This window comes from Bos grunniens, chromosome 11 (assembly GCF_055505025.1).
Source record: "Bos grunniens cultivar Pamir isolate PY7600 chromosome 11, Bosgru_T2T1.0, whole genome shotgun sequence".
NCBI classification, from domain to species: domain Eukaryota; kingdom Metazoa; phylum Chordata; class Mammalia; order Artiodactyla; family Bovidae; genus Bos; species Bos grunniens.
In genome coordinates this window covers 51,072,110-51,088,234 of record NC_141175.1, presented here as the reverse complement: position 1 = coordinate 51,088,234, position 16,125 = coordinate 51,072,110, and positions in this window count along the sequence as shown.

The following is a 16,125-nucleotide window of genomic DNA, read 5'->3' as shown; positions in this document are numbered from 1 at the left end:
ATTTGTGCTGGCTCTTGGCAGAAGGCTTCAGTTCCTCACCACTTGGATCTCTACATAGAGTTTCTGGAGGGTCCTTGAAATGTGGTGATTAGCTTCCCCCAGCATAAGTGATCCAAGGGAAAGAAATGAAAAAGCTGCAATGTTATTTAAAACATAGCTTCTGATTTTGCATGTGGTCATTTCTGCAGTATCTTGTTGGCTTAATGGATTAGTCTAATCCCATATGGTATGGGATTATAAAGGGTATAAATACTAGGATATCATTAGGTCTTATCATAATAGATTGCTAACCGAGTTGGGACCTGGTACTTTATCAGTCAAAAGTCCTATAAAAGAGGTCTGGTCCATTTATTTATTTATTTATTTTTTTAGAAGATACTTCTGATTCTATCTAATACAGATCATTTTTATCTGGGAGGAGGAACTTCACTCAATTCCATCCAATATTCCTCAAGCTTCAAATAAACTTGGATGAGTGTGAGAGTAGGAGACATGATGTTTATCTGTGCCAGCTACAGAATCTGATGCCCAGTTCAGTTCAGTTCAGTTGCTCAGTCGTGTCCGACTCTTTGTGACCCCATGAATTGCAGCAGGCCAGGCCTCCCTATCCATCACCAACTCCCGGAGTTCACTCAGACTCACGTCCATCGAGTCAGTGATGCCATCCAGCCATCTCATCCTCTGTCGTTCCCTTCTCCTCCTGCCCCTAATCCCTCCAAGCATCAGAGTCTTTTCCAATGAGTCAACTCTTCGCATGAGGTGGCCAAAGTACTGATGCCCAAGGACACACCTATTCAAAATACTCAGTTATAAACTGATTTTATCATCCCTCTCCTGCTTAAAACCTTTCAATAATTTCTCCATTATCTCTTTTTGTGATTAGCTATTATGGCACAGCAAACTATCCCAGTTTAGTGACTTAAAGCACTAACTAATAAAACAATTTATTATTATTTCTCATGGTTTTGAAATTTAACTGGGCTTAGTTATATGGTTCTTCCTGGGGGTTTCTCATACAGATAACAACTGGAGCTGGAGTCATATGAAGGATCAGTGTCAGTCACATGGAGGACTGGACCTCAAAGATGACCACATACATGAATATATTTGGAGCTATTATTGGCTGAGACCTTAGTTGGTTCTGTTAACTACCATGTCAACACAAGGCCTTTCTACATGGCTTGGACCTCTTATAGCCTGAAAGTACCAGGTTAGAAGGACTTTCATTGATGATCAAAACTCCTTAAGGGCAAAACAGAAGTGGCTAGTTTGTCTTAGAACAGGTTGAGGAATGACATGCCATTTATACCATATTCTATTGGTCAAGCATGGGTTTGCATTCCCAGCATCTGGAACATTAAGCACTCAATAATGCTTGTTGAATACATTAACATATTTATTCATAAAGATTTTGATAAATATAGCAGCTGCATTTAATTTCATAATAATACCTTACAGGTGCAGAAGACCTGGATTTTAATTTTACATCTTTAATGTTTTATTTTAAGGAAGCAGTTTTACTCTACCCTCCTTGGATCTGTATTTCTGTTTTCCAGTGAAGATTTTGTATGAAGCGGACTCTAATGTATGTTATATAATTCTTTTGTTGGTTGGTATACTGTAATAGCAAGAAAATGGGTCAAAAAACCCACTGAAAAATGCTTACTATTCTCATATTAAAACCTTAGGGACTCTTTAGGGTGGCCATCTTCTTGCCTTATTGCACCAGAGGAATCATTTTTAAGCAAGCTTTGGAAAAATATACTATCATGAAACCAGTCTGGAAATGGAGACCTTGCAGATTATTTTCACTCTGATATTTAGTATTGGCTACTAGAAACAACTTATTTACAAAATGGAAGTGGACACCTGCTGGGCTCTCCTTGAAAATATGCACAAATGGAATGTATTTATAGAGTCATTACCTAATATTTTCAACTAAATAATTTTATTCAAAGTGTAGTAATTTGTTAAATTTTGCAAGCTTAACCTCCATGGAGTTTTAGAAGAAAGAACACTTTGCCTGAAGTATTTTACATGGGAACTGACATGTATATGAAAAATTAGCAGGGAAAAATCTGAGTATCAAAGGACACATTCTTTCAGGATATATTTAAAAAATTAGTAGAGCTTGATAACTGCTGTATATTTCTAATTCCTTTTTGTTCTAAGAGTTAATTTGAGTTCAATAAGGAGGGTGATTTTATATATATATATATATATACATATATATATATATACACACACACACACACACACACACACACATACATACATATGTATATAGACATCAAGACACCAGAATTTAAGCTAAATCAAGAACAGAAGAGGCACTATAGGTCAATACATAAATATGTTCTATGGAAGAGACTGCTCTAAGTTTTAGAAACTATTTTATTAAAAGAAAAAAAAAGAATAAAATAACAAAGAACGATTACGAACAGAAAGAACACAGTTCAGATAACCTGAAATCCCTCAAGATATCTGATTTTGTTCATTGGTTGGAGTTAAAAACTCAGACTAGAGGAAAGATTTATTCCTTAGCTTCATATTTCATGGTGTGAAGTGGGAAGAATAGAGAAAAATCTCATTTCATAGAAAATTCTACTCAAAACACAGTGCATAACATTCAAAGCTCTCTCTCTCTCTTTTTTTTTTTCCCCCTCACTTCCTGCTTCTTTCCGTTTCATAGATCCACCTTAGTTGCTTAGGGAAGAATGGAGGCGTAAGCTTCTACTGTACTTGAAGGGAGGATCCAGAGTTAGATCAGGAGCAAAATGGAGACACCAACCTGAGGTCTAGGTTAAGATGAAGTAAATAAGGTAAGGGGCTTCCAAGGTAGCACTAATAGTAAAGAACCCACCTGCCAGTACAGGAGTCATAAGAGACATGGGTTCTATCCCTGGGTTGAGAAGATCCCCTGAAGGAGGGCATGGCAACCTACTCCAGTATTTTTGCCTGTAGAATCCCATGGACAGAAGAGCCTAGCTGGCTACAGTTCATAGGGTTGCCAAGAGTCAGGCAGGAGTGAAGTAATTTAGCATACACACAGGCACCCTAAACTAAGTTGTAGACAGAAAAAGAATAGCATGTCTCAAATCTGGGATCGATCCAAGAAAACAGGGGTGTCAGGAGAAAGTGGTTGTTTCATTCTGAGCCAGAAGACTCCTGAGACAAATTCAAGTGGACAATACTTTCATGCTGTGGTGAGAAAAGCCAGTCCCTGCCCTCAGGCAGTACTTGAAATTACATGATTCTACCAACTTCCCTGGTGGCTCAGACAGTAAAACGTCTGCCTGCAATGTGGGAGACCTGGGTTTGATCCCTGGGTTGGGAAGATCTCCTGGACAAGGAAATGGCAACCTACTCCAGTACTCTTGCCTGGAAAATCCCATGGATGGAGGAGCCTGGTAGGCTGCAGTCCATGAGGTCACAAAGAGTCGGACACGACTGAGTGACTTCACTCTGCTCTCTGCTACCAGAGTAAGGAACCTGGGTGTGTGGAGTGGCCAGGGAGGGAACACAGGGTTAAGATTCCCAATAAGACTCCTAGGCTGGAAGCTCTCTGAGACGGTATGAATGCTTTAAGTCAGTGGAGCTATCTTTCCTACCTCATAATGTTGTCTGGGCATCCAGATACCCATCCCCATGCATGTTTGCTGCAATGCCAGCCCAGACAGTGGACTAATCAGTTAGACAGTTAGTTGGGCTCTCAAATCAGACAGACCCATCTCATGGAGCTGAGATAGGAATTAAATAAAATAATGTACAGCAATCCTTAAGCTTGGTGCCTAGCACATACAATCACATAATAAATGGCAGCTAATTATAACGTTATCTTCAGTGCCTGGTAGTGTCATAATAGATGCTCAATAATTTTCAGTGGAATGATGTAAATGCATACATATGATCTACAGATACAGGTTATGAAGTGACTCCACTGAATCATTTCTGTAGCTTACCAGTTAGTTGATTTATTCTTCAACTTTCAACAATGTTCTCTAGAGGACATAAACCTACCAGTGCTTTTCCAGCCTTTGTAGTTTCTTTATATCCTTAAATGCAAAGAAACAATGTTTGTTTTGTAGAAGTATTCAGAAGTTACTAGCTCAGGAAAGCACTTTACTCATAAATTCAGTGTTATCAGAGAATTACCAAACTATTTAATGCAGAAGCTCATCTGATTCTGGTGGGTGGTTGTTTAGTCTCTAAGTCATGTCCAACTTTTTATGGCCCCATGGACTGTAGCTTGTCAATCTCCTCTGTCCATGGAATTTCCCAGGCCAGAATACTGGAGACGATGGCCTTTCCCTTCTATAGGGGATCTTTCTGACCCACGGATTGAACCTGGGTTTCCTGCTTGGCAGGTGGATTCTTTACCACTGAGTCACCTGAGAAGCCCTCATCTAACTACCATTTATTCAGCAGTAATTTTTTGCCTGGGACTGGACTTAAGAGCTCTATGTAGATGGTCAATTTAATATCAGATCATCATTATGAAACAGCTATGCTTACCCTCATTTTCACAGAAGAAAATGAAACTTTGGAAAGGTTGAATAACTTGTTCATGGTTTCTCTAAAGTAAACATATGAGGATTAAAATCCCCAAAACCAAAGTTCTGCTCTTTACCACTTCCATGGAGAGATTTTTTTTTTCTTAGTGTATTGGTCTTTGCTGCAAAGCCACTAACTTCTGTACCATGGAAGAGGAGATATTTTTTCTAAGATATTTAATTTACCATTGGAATGAACTTGACAGTTAGAAGACCTAAGCCCAGAAAGTCTTATTTCTGATAAACATAAAGAGGGTTGAAAACACAAGGGAAAATCTGTGACTAAGGGCTGTGTGGGTTCTTTGCTACATTAACCTAATGGATACTAAGAGAAATAATGCTTTCAGGAGAGTTACCACAGTCTCTTTACTTTCTCAAATACAATACCATCAATTCCTTGATCTAGAAAAAGACTGCTACTGTTCCTTTTCTCCCTACAATAAGTCATCCAATTGCTGCAGTCCCAACTTCCCTCTAATTTAGACAATTGTCAAAATTGCCAAAGCATCCATTATTTTCTTTTATCCTAAAATGTACCATGTACATTAGGTAGGGCAGCTCTTCACTAACTCCACATAACAATGAGGAAATTCAGGAACGGGGAGGGAGCCCTACTTAGTCTATGTCACATTGAACATTAGTGACCAAGTCAGATTGAGAATTGAATTCTACCCCTGGATACTTCCTTCTCAGTACTAGACCCCACACTATTTCACTTGAATTGAAATATCTAAGCATTCAGCAGCAATGACTGAAATGCTGAAAAGATCCAATTAGTTGCTCTCTGATACATGATACATTTTTGAAAGGTTTCACCTTGGTTGATGGATTCATTAATTTTAGAACATCTTATTTGCTTTCTGCTAATGGAATTTTCAGCAGGTTAGTTAGCTTTTCTAAGCTTCATGTATGGTTTAAGTGTCATTTTATGTAAAGATATTTACTGCATGGAATATTGGTCTAATTAATTCTTGAGAGCAACTAATTGCTCTAAGTTATTTTTGTCTGTAGTTACAGTATAAGCCTTAACAATGTCCTTCAGATTTTTTGTAATTATAGGTGCCCACATGTGTGAATTTAGGTGCATATGTATCCAGACATAGGTTCAGAATACTTGATTTGCTTTGTTGAAATTAAGGCATGTGTTTCAATTTTTTTCAAGTGATACATTTCTCTATAACTGTTCCAGCTTTAGGTACTACTGGGCTTCCCTAGTAGTGCACTTGATAAAGAATCTGCCTGCAATGCAGGAAACCTGGGTTCAACCCCTGGGTTGGGAAGAACCCTTGGAGAAGGAAATGACAAACTATTCCAGTATTCTTGCCTGAAGAATTACAAGGACAGAGAAGCCTGGCAGGCTACAGTCCATGGGATTCCAAAGTCAGACACGACTGTGCAACTTTCACTTTCTTTCACCTTCTAGGAATCATTGTACAAAAGCTCGATTACAATGTATCTAGGGAATCCTTCTGTAGTGGAGAAATATGAGAAGTAGCATGCCTAGAGAACACACAGAAAAACTCATAGAGGCCAGGCTTCCAAATCCAGGACAGTACATCCAAGGAACAGGTGCAAACAGAGATCCATTAGATGCAGCTTTCTTCATCCAGGGCTTCCCTGATAGCTCAGTTGGTAAAGAATCCCCTTGCAGGGCAGGAGACCCCTGTTTGATTCCTGAGTTGGGAAGATCCTCTGGAGAAGGAAAAGTCTGCCCACTCCAGTATTCTGGCCTGGAAAACTCCATGGACTGTATAGTTTATGGGTCCAAAGAATCGGACATGATTGAGTGACTTTCACTTTCTTCATCCAAGAGGATAGATTGAGTATAAATGTCAATTCAGGCTTCTTTGGTGGCTCAGATGGCAAAGAATCTGCCTGTGATACAGGAGACCTGGATTCGATCTCTGGGTTGGGAAGATACCCTGAAGAAGGGAATGGTTAACCACTCTAGTATTCTTGCTTGGAGAATTCCATGGACAGAGGAGCCTGGCAGGCTACAGTCCATGGAGTCACAAAGGGTCAGACACAACCAAGTGACCAACACAACACATTGGGATCTGCAGTGGTTTTAGACACAAGGAATTTGTACTGAATTCAGAGGATCTGAAATAATGTAAGAAAATGCGAGCAGTCTTGGGGAAAAGACTTATCAGTCATAAGGGATAGACCTCCAAAACTGAAATTAGAATCTCAGCTGAATTCAGATGCAAATCATGAAGCAAAAATTGAAAATCAGTCGATTCTAACTATAGTCCAGTGGTCAAAGCAATGGTAATTTGTCTTAAGGGCAATCTGAAGATTTATTGCAAATTCTTTTAGGCTCAAAGCTTGAAGAGTACATTTGGATTGCCTAAAAATGGCTGTCTGGGGAGGCCTTACAAATAGCTGTGAAAAGAAGAGAAGCAAAAGGCAAAGGAGAAAAGGAAAGATATAAGCATCTGAATGCAGAGTTCCAAAGAATAGAAAGGAGAGATAAGAAAGCCTTCCTCAGCGATCAGTGCAAAGAAATAGAAGAAAAAAAAACAGAATGGGAAAGACTAGAGATCTCTTCAAGAAAATTAGAGATACTAAGGGAACATTTCATGCAAAGATGGGCTCGATAAAGGACAGAAATGGTATGGACCTAACAGAAACAGAAGATATTAAGAAGAGGTGGGAAGAATACACAGAAGAACAGTACAAAAAAGATCTTCATGACCAAGATAATCACGATGGTGTTTTCACTCACCTAGAGCCAGACATCCTGGAATGTGCAATCAAGTGGGCCTTAGAAAGCATCACTACGAACAAAGCTAGAGGAAGTGATGGAATTCCAGTTGAGCTATTTCAAATTCTGAAAGATGATGCTGTGAAAGTGCTGCACTCAATATGCCAGCAAATTTGGAGAACTCAGCAGTGGCCACAGGACTGGAAAAGGTCAGTTTTCATTCCAATCCCAAAGAAAGGCAATGCCAAAGAATGCTCAAAGTACGGCACAATTGCACTCATCACACACACTAGTAAAGTCATGCTCAAAATTCTCCAAGCCAGGCTTCAGCAATACGTGAACCATGAACTTCCAGATGTTCAAGCTGGTTTTAGAAAAGGCAGAGGAACCAAAGATCAAATTGCCAACATCCACTGGATCATGGAAAAAGCAAGAGAGTTCCAGAAAAACTTCTATTTCTGCTTTATTGACTATGCCAAAGCCTTTGACTGTGTGGATCACAATAAACTGTGGAAAATTCTGAAAGAGACAGGACTGCAAGACCACCTGACCTGCCTCTTGAGAAATCTGTATGCAAGTCAGGAAGCAACAGTGAGAACTGGACATGGAACAACAGACTGGTTTCAAATAGGAAAAGGAGTACGTCAAGGCTGTATATTGTCACCCTGCTTATTTAACTTCTATGCAGAGTACATCATGAGAAATGCTGGGCTGGAAGAACCACAAGCTAGAATCAAGACTGCCAGGAGAAATATCAATAACCTCAGATATGCAGATGACACCACCCTTATGGCAGAAAGTGAAGAGGAACTAAAAAGCCTCTTGATGAAAGTGAAAGTGGAGAGCGAAAAAGTTGGCTTGAAGCTCAACATTCAGAAAACGAAGATCATGGCATCTGTTCCCATCACTTCATGGCAAATAGATGGGGAAACAATGGAAACAGTGTCAGACTTTATTTTTTTGGGCTCCAAAATCACTGCAGATGATGATTGCAGCCATGAAATGAAAAGACACTTACTTTTTGGAAGGAAAGTTATAACCAACCTAGATAGCATATTCAAAAGCAGAGACATTACTTTGCCAACGAAAGTTCGTCTAGTCAAGGCTATGGTTTTACCAGTGGTCATGTATGGATGTGAGAATTGGAGTGTGAAGAAAGCTGAGCACCAAAAAATTGATGCTTTTGAACTGTGGTGTTGGAGAAGACTCTTGAGAGTCCCTTGGACTGCAAGGAGAGCCAACCAGTCCATTCTAAAGGAGATTAGTCCTGGGATTTCTTTGGAAGGACTGATGCTAAAGCTCAAACTCCAATATTTTGGCCACCTCATGCGAAGAGTTGACTCCTTGGAAAAGACTCTGATGCTGGGAGGGATTGTGGGCAGGAGGAGAAGGGGATGACAAAGGATGAGATGGCTGGATGGCATCACCAACTCAATGGACATGAGTTTGAATGAACTCTGGGAGTTGGTGATGGACAGGGAGGCTTGGCATGCTGCGATTCATGGGGTTTCAAAGAGTCGGACACGACTGAGCTACTGAACTCAACTGAACTGAACTGAAGATAGTTTATAGAGCTACTAAAACACTGGATACTTTGTTAAGGTTGGTCTTGATTCTGAGATGGAAAAAATAATTGTGGATAAAGTGGTATTTTGAAACTGCCACATTCTCTACAGCTTCAGGCACTTGACACAGGTCTTTCTTTCCTTACAAAACACTCATTTGCTTTTTCCTTCATTCTTTTCCCCAGCTTGTTCCCAGTTATCATTAAAGTCTACCTTAAATATCACTTTCTAGGAAGATCTTTCCTGAAGTCCTGTCTAAATAATGTTCTTCTGCTGTGCATTCCCATAGCAAATAGACTCTTTGTACTTTATTGCAATTATTTACTCTATCAGTTCAGTTCAGTTTCTCAGTCATGTCCCACTCTTTGTGACCCCATGGACTGCAGCATACCAGGCTTTCCTGTCTATCAGCAGCTCCTGGAGCTTGCTCAAACTCATTTCCATCCAGTCTGTGATGCCATCCAATCATCTAATCCTTGGTTGTCCCGTTCTCCTCTTGCCTTCAATGTTTCCCAACATCAGGGTCTTTTTCAGTGATTCAGTTTTTTGCATCAGGTGGCCAGAATATTGGAGTGTTTACTCTATACCTATTAATATTTTTCCCTCTGGGCTATGGGATCAGAAAAGGAAGAGACTACAGTTTTCTTGCTTACTGCTATGACACAATCCTTACCATTGGGTCTGGCCTGAGTCTGAGCCATCTGACAGTCGTAAGTTAAGAGACTTTTCTAATGCTACGTGGCTATATTATCAGAGCTGAGGCTATAACCCAGGTTTTCTGACTTATCTACTTAATTTCAGTCTGGAGAGCAAAAAGAATTCTCCAGTAGAAGATGGGTGTTCTAAACCTAGAATACCATTTGGCTTGCAAGAAAAGCAATTAATTCAGACTTATATTCTTTGGTAACTGAGAAGTTATCATCTTGAGATATAGTGCTCTCATGACCCTTTCTTTCAGAATTTTCCACAGTTTATTGCGATCCACACAGTCAAAGGCTTTGGCATAGCCCGTAAAGCAGAAATAGATGTTTTTCTGGAACTCTCTTGCTTTTTCAAAGATCTAGAGGATGTGGGCATTTGATCTCTTGTTCCTCTGCCTTTTCTAAAACCAGCTTGAACATCTGGAAGTTCATGGTTCACGTATTGCTGAAGCCTGGCTTGGAGGATTTTGAGCATGACTTTACAAGCGTGTGTGATGAGTGCAATTGTGCCGTACTTTGAGCATTCTTTGGCATTGCCTTTCTTTGGGATTGGAATGAAAACTGACCTTTTCCAGTCCTGTGGCCACTGCTGAGTTCTCCAAATTTGCTGGCATATTGAGTGCAGCACTTTCACAGCATCATCTTTCAGAATTTGAAATAGCTCAACTGGAATTCCATCACCTCCTCTAGCTTTGTTCGTAGTGATGCTTTCTAAGGCCCACTTGACTTCACATTCCAGGATGTCTGGCTCTAGGTGAGTGAAAACACCATCGTGATTATCTTGGTCGTGAAGATCTTTTTTGTACAGTTCTTCTGTGTATTCTTCCCACCTCTTCTTAATATCTTCTGTTTCTGTTAGGTCCATACCATTTCTGTCCTTTATCAAGCCCATCTTTGCATGAAATGTTCCCTTAGTATCTCTAATTTTCTTGAAGAGATCTCTAGTCTTTCCCATTCTGTTTTTTTTCTTCTATTTCTTTGCACTGATCGCTGAGGAAGGCTTTCTTATCTCTCCTTTCTATTCTTTGGAACTCTGCATTCAGATGCTTATATCTTTCCTTCTCTCCTTTGCTTTTTGCTTCTCTTCTTTTCACAGCTATTTGTAAGGCCTCCTCAGACAGCCATTTTGCTTTTTTGCATCTTTTCCATGGGGATGGTCTTGATCCTTGTCTTCTGTACAATGTCATGAAACTCTGTCCATAATTCATTAGGCACTCTATCTATCAGATCTAGTCCCTTAAATCTACTTCTCACTTCCACTGTATAATCATAAGGGATTTGATTTAGTTCATACCTGAATGGTCTAGTAGTTTACCCTTCTTTTTTCAATTTAAGACTGAATTTGGCCATAGGAGCTCATGATCTGAACCACACTCAGCTCCCAGTCTTGTTTTTGTTAACTGTATAGAGCTTCTCCATCTTTGGCTGCAAAGAATACAATAAATATGATTTCAGTGTTGACCATCTGGTGATGTCCATGTATAGAGTCTTCTGTTGTGTTGTTGGAGGAGGGTGTTTGCTATGACCAGTGCATTTTCTGGCAAAACTATATTAGTCTTTGCCCTGCTTCATTCTGTATTCCAAGGCCAAATTTGCCTGTTACTCCAGGTGTTTCTTGACTTCCTACTTTTGCATTCCAGTCCCCTATAATGAAAAGGACATCTTTTTTGGATGTTAGTTCTAAAAGGTCTTGTAGGTCTTCATAGAACCATCCAACTTCAGCTTCTTTAGTGTTACTGGTTGGGGCAACGACTTGGATTACTGTGATATTGAATGGTTTGCCGTGGAAACCAACAGAGATCATTCTGTTGGTTTTGAGATTGCATCCAAGCACTGCATTTTGGACTCTTGTTGACCATGATGGCTACTCCATTTCTTCCAAGGAATTCCTGCCTGCAGTAGTAGATATAATGGTCATCTGAGTTAAATTCACCCATTCCAGTCCATATGAGTTCGCTGATTCCTAGAATGTCAACGTTCACTCTTGCCGTCTCCTGTTTGACCACTTCCAATTTGCCTTGATTCATGGACCTGACACTCCAGGTTCCTATGCAATGTTGCTCTTTACAGCATCGGACCTTGCTTCTATCACCAGTCACATCCACAACTGAGTATTGTTTTTGCTTTGGCTCCATTCCTTCATTCTTTCTGGAGTTATTTCTCCACTGATCTCCAGCAGCATATTTAGCCCCTACTGACCTGGGGAGTTCCTCTTTCAGTATCCTATCATTTTGCCTTTTCATATTGTTCATGGGGTTCTCAAGGCAAGAATACTGAAGTGATTTGCCATTCCCTTCTCAGTGGACCACATTCTGTCAGACCTCTCCACCATGACCCGCCTGTCTTGGGTGGCCCCATGGGTATGGCTTAGTTTCACTGAGTTAGAAAAGGCTGTGGTCCTAGTGTAATTAGACTGAGTAGTTTTCTTTGATTATGGTTTCAGTGTGTCTGCCCTCTGATGCCCTCTTGCAAACTGTGGAAAATTCTGAAAGAGATGGGAATATCAGACCATCTGACCTGCCTCTTGAGAAACCTATATGCAGGTCATGAAGCAACAGTTAGAACTGGACATGGAACAACAGACTGGTTCCAAATAGGGAAAGGAGTATGTCAAGGCTGCATATTGTCACCCTGCTTACTTAACTTCTATGCAGAGTACATCATGAGAAACGCTGGGCTGGAAGAAGCACAAGCTGGAATCAAGATTGCCAGGAGAAATATTAATAACCTCAGATATGCAGAAGACACCACCCTTATGGCAGAAAGTGAAGAGGAATTAAAAAGCCTCTTGATGAAAGTGAAAGAGGAGAGTGAAAAAGTTGGCTTAAAGCTCAACATTCAGAAAATTAAGATCATGGCATCTGGTCCCATCACTTCATGCCAAGTAGATGGGGAAACAGTGGAAACAGAGGCTGACTTCATTTTTCTGGGCTCCAAAATCACTGCAGATGGTGACTGCAGCCATGGAATTAAAAGACGCTTACTTCTTGGAAGGAAAGTTATGACCAACCTAGATAGCATGTTGAAAAGCAGAGACATTACTTTGCCAACAAAGGTCCATCTAGTCAAGGCTATGGTTTTTCCAGTGGTCATACATGGATGTGAGAGTTGGAGTGTGAAGAAAGCTGAGCACCGAAGAATTGATGCTTTTGAACTGTGGTATTGGAGAAGACTCTTGAGAGTCCCTTTGACTGCAAGGAGACTCAACCAGTCCATTCTGAAGGAGATCAGCCCTGGGATTTCTTTGGAAGGGATGATGCTAAAGCTGAAACTCCAGTACTTTGGCTACTTCATGCGAAGAGTTGACTCATTGGAAAAGACTCTGACACTGGGAGGGATTGGGGGCAGGAGGAGAAGGCGATGACAGAGGATGAGATGGCCAGATGGCATCACTGACTCGATGGACGTGAGTCTGAGTGAACTCCAGGAATTGGTGATGGACAGTGAAGCCTGACATGCTACGATTCATGGGGTCACAAATAGTCAGACACGACTGAGTGACTGAACTGAACTGACCCTTTCTAGTTCAGGGAACTGATATGAAAATGTAGTCAGGTCAATGCTGTAAAAGTGCTGTTAGGAGCATATGGATGTCATTAACATTATCCTTTACAAAGTTCTTTACATCTGGTTCGTATTCCAAGGCCAAATTTTCCTGTTACTCCAGGTGTTTCTTGACTTCCTACTTTTGCATTCTGGTCCCCTATAATGTAAAGGACATATTTTTTTGGGTGTTAGTTCTAAAAGGTCTTGTAGGTCTTCATAGAACCATTCAACTTCGGCTTCTTCAGTGTTACTGGTTGGGGCAACGACTTAGATTACTGTGATATTGAATGGTTTGCCTTGGAAACCAACAGAGATCATTCTGTTGGTTTTGAGATTGCATCCAAATACTGCATTTCAGAATCTTTTGTTGACCTTGAGGGCTCCTCCATTTCTTCTAAGGGATTCCTGCCCACAGTAGTAGATATAGTGGTCATCTGAGTTAAACTCACCCATTCCAGTCCATTTTAGTTCACTGATTCCTAGAATGTCGACATTCACTCTTGCCATCTCCTGTTTGATCACTTCCAATTTGCCTTGATTCATGGACCTGACACTCCAGGTCCCTATGCAATATTGCTCTTTACAGCATCAGACCTTGCTTCTATCACCAGTCACATCCACAACTGAGTATTGTTTTTGCTTTGGCTCCATCCCTTCATTCTTCTGGAGTTATTTCTCCACTGATCTCCAGCAGCATATTTAGCCCCTACTGACCTGGGGAGTTCCTCTTTCAGTATCCTATCATTTTGCCTTTTCATATTGTTCATGGGGTTCTCAAGGCAAGAATACTGAAGTGATTTGCCATTCCCTTCTCCAGTGGACTACATTCTGTCAGACCTCTCCACCATGATCTGCCCATCTTGGGTGGCCCCACGGACATGGCTTAGTTTCGTTGAGTTAAACAAGGCCGTGATCCTAGTGTGATTAGATTGAGTAGTTTTCTGTGATTATGGTTTCAGTATGTCTGCCCTCTGATGCCCTCTTGCAATACCTACCATCTTACTTGGGTTTCTCTTACCTTGGACGTGGGATATCTCTTCACAGCTGCTCCAGCAAAGTACAGCTGCTGCTCTTTACCTTGGACGAGGGTTATCTCCTCACCGCCGCCCCTCCTGACCTTGAACGTGGAATAGCTCCTCTAGGCCCTCCTGTGCCCGCGCTGCCACCACTCTTTGGAGGTAAGGTTGCTCTTCTCGGGTGCCACCCCTGGCCTCGGGCTTGGGGTAGCTCCTCCTGGCCGCTGCCCTGACCTCGGACGTGGGGTAGCTCCTCTTGGCTGCCGCCCCTCGGGAATGGGGCACTGGGTATTGCAAACACCCTTTTCAAACAACACAAGAGAAGACTCTACACATGGACATCACCAGATGGTCAACACTGAAATCAGATTGATTATATTCTTTGCAGCCAAAGATGGAGGAGCTCTATACAGTCAACAAAAACAAGACCAGGAGCTGACTGTGGCTCAGATCATGAACTCCTTATGGCCAAATTCAGACCTAAATAGAAGAAAGTAGGGAAAACCACTTGACCATTCAGGTATGACCTAAATCAAATCCCTTATGATTATACAGTGGAAGTGAGAAGTAGATTTAAGGGACTAGGTCTGATAGATAGAGTACCTGATGAACCATGGACGGAGGTTCATGACACTGTACAAGAAACAGGGATCAAGACCATCTCCATTGAAAAGAAATGCAAAAAAGCAAAATGGCTGTCTGGGGAGCCCTTACAAATAGCTGTGAAAAGAAGAGAAGCATAAAGCAAAGGATAAAAAGAAAGATATAAGCATCTGAATGCAGAGTTCCCAAGAATAGCAAGAAGAGATAAGAAAGCCTTCTTCAATGACCAATGCAAAGAAATAGAGGAAAACAACAGAATTGAAAAACTAGAGACCTCTTCAAGAAAATAGAGATACTAAGGGAACATTTCATGCAAAGATGGGCTTGATAAAGGACAGAAATGGTAGGGACCTAACAGAAACAGAAGATATTAAGAAGAGGTGGCAGGAATACACAGAAGAACTGTACAAAAAAGGTTTTCATGACCAATATAATCACAATAATGTGATCATTCACCTAGAGCCAGACATCCTGGAATGTGAAGTCAAGTGGGCCTTAGAAAGCATCACTACAAACAAAGCTAGTGAAGGTGATGGAATTCCAGTTGAGCTATTTCAAATCCTGAAAGATGATGCTGTGAAAGTGCTACACTCAATATGCCAGCAAATTTGGAGAACTCAGCAGTGGCCACAGGACTGGAAAAGGTCAGTTTTCATTCCAATCCCAAAGAAAGGCAATGCCAAAGAATGCTCAAAGTATGGCACAATTGCACTCATCTCCCACGCTAGTAAAGTCATGCTCAAAATTCTCCAAGCCAGGCTTCAGCAGTACATGAACCATGAACTTTCAGGTGTTCAAGCTGGTTTTATAAAAGGCAGAGGAACCAGAGATTAAATTGCCAACATCTACTGGATCATGGAAAAAGCAAGAGAGTTCCAGAAAAACATCTATTTCTACTTTATTGACTATGCAAAGCCTTTGACTGTGTGGATTACAATAAACTGTGGAAAATTCTAAAAGAGATGGGAATATCAGACCATCTGACCTGCCTCTTGAGAAACCTATATGCAGGTCATGAAGCAACAGTTAGAACTGGACATGGAACAGACTGGTTCCAAATAGGGAAAGGAGTATGTCCAGGCTGTATATTGTCACCCTGCTTATTTAACTTCTATGCAGAGTACATCATGAGAAACGCTGGGCTGGAAGAAGCACAAGCTGGAATCAAGATTGCCAGGAGAAATATCAATAACCTAAAATATGGTGATGACACCACCCTTATGGCAGAAAGTGAGGAGGAATTGAAAAGCCTCTTGATGAAAGTGAAAGTGGAGCGTGAAAAAGTTGGCTTAAAGCTCAACATTCAGAAAACGAAGATCATGGCATCTGATCCCATCACTTCATGGCAAATAGATGGGGGAAATAGTGGAAACAGTGTCAGACTTTATTTTTTGGGGCTCCAAAATCACTGCAGAATGTGATTGCAGCCATGAA